This window comes from Suncus etruscus, chromosome 18 (assembly GCF_024139225.1).
Source record: "Suncus etruscus isolate mSunEtr1 chromosome 18, mSunEtr1.pri.cur, whole genome shotgun sequence".
Lineage (NCBI taxonomy): Eukaryota > Metazoa > Chordata > Mammalia > Eulipotyphla > Soricidae > Suncus > Suncus etruscus.
In genome coordinates, this window is record NC_064865.1 from 9,967,193 (window position 1) to 9,971,070 (window position 3,878).

Sequence of the window (3,878 nt, forward strand, 5' to 3'; positions counted from 1 at the left end):
TATATTTCATGTATCATACATATATATACTTTATATGTATAATTACATATCAACAGAAGATCTTTTGATGCCCCTAAGCAGGTCATGAAAGCAAGGATTCTGCAATCAAAAGCCCAGATATGCATATATATATACTGGCTGTTTGAATTATGAAATTATTTACAACTTACCTATGTTATCATAAGTGATGACTGTTCTATTGTACAAACATAACAATAAAGGTTTATTTTAAATACAAAGACTGCAAATGAATACATGAAAAATTACACACATGTACAATATTTATAATTTATAAATGCAAAGTTAAGACCTCTTTAAATTATTGCACTTGCGCATTTTACAAAGATCTGTATGTTATACATATAAAACATTTTTTTGAATTTACTAACTCATCAACTAGAGTGAAGTTGTATATTGTGATTTGAAATTCTTTCTCCTTCCAAAAGAGCTCAGATAACACCCTAGGATACAGATCCATTGACTCTAACCAGCTGGTTAGGACTGGTGTGACTTGAATTGCTCAGGATGGGCTATCTATACTCTGCAAGTTTCTTGCCACAATATCATCCAGCCAGCACAGAAAGATGCCTTCCCTAGGACAGGAAGGGAGAGGGATCTCTTGGTTTACTTGGACGTGCCTTCCTCCCCCTTTTTTAAGTTTTTTATTTTTGGTAACTGTTTCACAGTGTTTTGGACAAGCACATAATTTGAAACAGATCAATGAGCTGGGCCTGGTGTACAAGAAGGGCAGTGTGTAGACACTAAGATGACTCTACTGTTCATCACTTTGATGCCGAGGACCACATAGAATGCACACCAAATCCTGGGCCTTAACAGAGAATTTTTCCTGTCATCCACAAGGGTGACATGCTACAGAACTGGACATTCAGGGACCAAAAGAAACAAGAGAAGTTACAATGCCCATGGTCTGAGATTTTAGGTAGACTAGAACACTCACTAATACATATTCTCACTTCCTGTTGGAACAATCTCATCCTCTCCAACTTCTGCCAGAATCTGCATAGCATCACTAAAACACAGAGTCCTGGACTATGTTAACTACCTTTTTGTTTGGCTAACTGGGTGTGGCTCTAAGTTCCCATCTCTATCCCAAGGTGACATCACTCATTTAGCTAGGCTCCCTTCGCTGGAAGGAGCAGCTCCCACTTCCACTACAGGCTCAAGAAGGCTAAGGGAGAAGATTGGGTAGATGAGATTTTACACCTTATAATTTACACCCATCCCTTGGAAAACACAAATAAATTTCATACCGTTCCATAATTTAAAATGTAGAACTAGAACACCGTTGATATGGTTCATTTCCTTTTTGCTATTTTTTATCATCGCATAAATGCATAGAATGCTTTACACAATCAAAATATCCAGCAGGAAATAAAGACAAAAACTAAAAATCCCACATTCCCCCAAAGTATAACTACAACAGTATGGGTCTCACCAATTTCAACATAAGATGATTAAAGAAATCAGAAGAATATATGTTAGGACAAATATTAGACAAATATTAAGATATTATGGCCATGCACTACTGACAAACATAGGGAAGCAGTAACTGGTAGCTAATCAGGTCAGCCAGGTGACACTTTGCAGTGATTTAAAACTCAGAGTAATATTGGTAGTAGCAGGGTATACTAAAATGCCTAAATAAATATTTCTTAAAGACTTAAACCCTAAATCAAATCAAACAAGGGTAAAAACTAACCTGCTTAAAAACTATAAAGAACGAAGTGATTTCAAAATGTAAATCATGCAAATGTACCTGAAATCGAACAAAACCGTAAATCAGGGGAAGTTCTTGCAAAAAACAAAAAACAAAAAAACAAAACAAAACAAAACAAACAAAACTGACTGAATGTGAAATGTGAGCAGTTCATTGGTTATATACTCCTTGGGACACATGAGAATGAAATCAAGTAAAAGATAAACATATATGAAGAATGGTCTTGTTCATTCATCTTGATACAATTAATCATGGGAACATTCCTTTAAATGCTTTTACTCACATTTAAGGAAGAGAAAACTTACAAAGATATGAATAAAGACATAAGATTACAGTATTTGAAAGGCACAGGCCAAGGCATGGCAAATTATTTTAGTTCGATTAAAGCTCAAACCTTAATTTTGAGTTGAAAGACTGGAAACATCATACTTCAAACAATCTATTTTTTAAAATCCAGATAAATAAGGATGTATGCATTGATGTGTATCATTCACAAATGTATCTGCTGGGATCCAGCATTGTAAGAAAGCAAAATTCACCAGGACAAGTGGAAACAAAAATAAGTCGTATAAGCATGCTAAGAAGAAACCTACAAGGACAATCCACTTCAAGCCAGTGCTGTTTGCAGAGAGGACATGTCACATGATGGACCAGGGTATCAGCATGTTGACCTGCCTAGATGCTTCCAGCTGAGAATAGCTGAGGACATGGGCCCATCACATAGCCCACTCACTTCCTTTTTCTATGACTAATTAAAATGGAGCAGTTATAAACCCTCAGAAAGGCCACTTTTGAGAATCATGTCCATATTTTCTGTTTCTTCTGACGTGTTCAAAAACCCAATGAAGCCATAATTTATAAGTTGCATTTTGCATTACTTTAGCCTCTTATTCCCCTGCCCTAGGGCCAGTATTTGATGATGTTGTTGGCATATACTTTCAAAAAATCATATCCATTATTCCAGAAACAGAACAATACGTTTGATCCCCCAAATCAAAATAAATCCATCAGGAACTATCACAAATCAGTAGAATCAGGGAAAATGTCTGGAAATTGAACATTCTGCCTACTCAGAGCCAATTATTACTAAACTTATACTCAAAAAATAAAAGTCATCTCTAAAATATCACCTTTATGAGAAAAACCATCAAAATTTTTGCTAATGAAAATAAATCTCCTTTAAGAATAGATTTGGGGGAAAAGAAGAAACTAAAATGTTACAAAGACACACCAAGGTGTATTTTTTTTCCTGAAACAAAGTTCTATTGCACTCTTGATTCAGTCACTCATCTCTGATGTGGTTTCTTACTAAGTTTATATCATGGCAACCTCAATTGTGACATAGTTCTCTGTTCATTGTGGCTTCTGCTGGGACGATGTTCCCTGAAACCAAATAACCAACAAATGTGTTTCTCTCTCTGGATCACAGGGGTCACAGGATATGAAGCAAAGACTGTATCAAATTAAGAGACCATCCAAAGAACAACCTTAAAATGTAAGACTTGCCATTGGGTTCCCTCTGTCCAGATGTTTCCAGATCATGCAGAATAACCCATCCATTTGAAAATGTCTTTAATACAATTTTATATACTCCCCCTTCCCTCATAACAATCTGGCTCACCCAATTAAGTGAGGGCTTGGACTGACTACAAGGCTGTGCAGTGTAACCAAAATCTGTGACTCTATGTCTATGTTCTGAGCCAACAGACTAGACACTTTCTTGGCAGATGTTTTTAATCAAACACTACATATACCAACATGGAAAGTAAGTGCTTTTGAAAGTATGGTTCTTTCTTCCTTTTTTTTTAAGTGTTTGCTTCCCCCCATTACTTATTTGTCTACATGTGTTTCTTGACATACACAATGTGTGTCCAGTTACATATATAGGTGTGTGGATCTACCTAGTGACATTTCTTTCTCTTTAGCAAGTTCTTTCCCTGCGATTGTTAACTACAATAGGAAGTAAAGATTCAAAAAGAAAAGATGACAACTCTCAGAAGTCCATGAAGGAACATAATTCAAAGTATAAATTTTGAAAAAAAGAGTGCTGATATATAGTAACCAATTTTACTGCAACAGATATGAGGCATGTTGTGAAACATCTGATTGTACATTTTTTTGGTAAACCCAAACTCTATGA

The 3,878-nt window shown here is 35.7% G+C and overlaps 1 long non-coding RNA gene across 1 annotated transcript; it reads right to left on the reverse strand.

Annotated features, from left to right (window-relative positions):
* Positions 1-3,049: 3,049 nt before the first annotated feature.
* Positions 3,050-3,422, reverse strand: LOC125996603 (uncharacterized). The gene is made up of 2 exons (XR_007491299.1): positions 3,389-3,422; positions 3,050-3,350 (listed from the first exon to the last, which is right to left on the reverse strand). It is a non-coding gene; the product is annotated as an uncharacterized LOC125996603 (long non-coding RNA).
* Between the last annotated feature and the right edge of the window lie 456 nt (positions 3,423-3,878).